The sequence below is a fragment of the Lampetra fluviatilis genome, chromosome 15 (genome assembly GCF_964198595.1).
Source record: "Lampetra fluviatilis chromosome 15, kcLamFluv1.1, whole genome shotgun sequence".
Classification (NCBI taxonomy): Eukaryota; Metazoa; Chordata; class Hyperoartia; order Petromyzontiformes; family Petromyzontidae; genus Lampetra; species Lampetra fluviatilis.
The window spans coordinates 7,975,503-7,976,743 of NC_136289.1; positions in this window are offsets into that span (position 1 = coordinate 7,975,503).

The following is a 1,241-nucleotide window of genomic DNA, read 5'->3' on the forward strand; positions in this document are numbered from 1 at the left end:
CGACGTTTCGATCGCAACACAAGCAGTCATCCTCAGGCGGAAAACAAATAATCCAGCAGTTCTACTGCTGGATTATTTTTATTTAGAGGTTGTTTAGTTAGACGCTCCACGACAACACTCCAGTGATATCACTGCATTGATGCCTGTCATCTAATATCGACTCGCCTGACCCATAACATTTAAAGCATTCTTGTTGTTCCCCTTAACTAAGCTTCGTGCGAGAGTGTTAGCACAATTTGTTTATAATAATTTACACCGCCCTTTACGTGGAGGCCCTTCCACGGGCATGTTGGTTGATTTTCCCATACTTCATCCCCACACTGGTCAGCGAGGGATTTGTTGGTGATGCAGTGCCTCCGTTCCGGTTCAGATTCCACTCACCACGGAATTGAACTCTGGTGGCCGGGTTCATTGCCTAGTGCGCTAACCATTTCGCCACCGCTCCCTTCCCCCCCTACGTGTAAGCTACGTGTGTTTGTGTATTTGCTTTGGGGGTTGAGTGTCGTGACGAGAGCCGACTGCGCTTGTCCTGGCAACGAGGACATTCAAACTGCTGGGGCCTCACCGTGGCAACGGCACAGGGCCCACAGCCAAGAGTGACGACGACTCATAACTACGACAAGGAACAACGCGAACTTCCTTCTTTCGCACCGTACGTAGCACGCAGCAAACATTACTCAACACGTCAAGCGTGCGCACACAGATGAACAATCTCACAGCACGGCAAGCGTGAGCACTAATGCACTGTGCGTTGAACTTCTTTCGCACCGTACGTAGCACGGAGCCCACAAAAACACGGTGGACATCTCTCAAAAACAGGGAGCGTGAACCCACGGTGAACATCTCACGGATTCATCCGTCAGGCGGTGTGGGACTTCTGAAGCAATGTGGGTTTTTTTAAATTCTCCACCCAGCCAAGTGCTGTATCATCATTCTTGCTTCGGCAAGAAAACTCTGGGCCACACGTTTTGTCTTTCCTCGTCTCATCAGCAGAGTCAAGAGGCCCGTTACAACGAAACGCTGCCGGGCTGCAAAGACCGGCGGCGAGAGAGAACGCCAATCCCAGTTGGGCCACCGATTACTGAAAAGCGTCACACGACAGAGGTGAATGTCGAGTCTGAAGTTCGTTTCGGTGAATGATTAAGCTCCGGACGCAATGTGCTACCCCCCCCCCTCTCTCTCCCCATCATGAATGCGAGAACACTCTGATCCTGGACTGCTCGTGGGCCATGCGGGGGAGT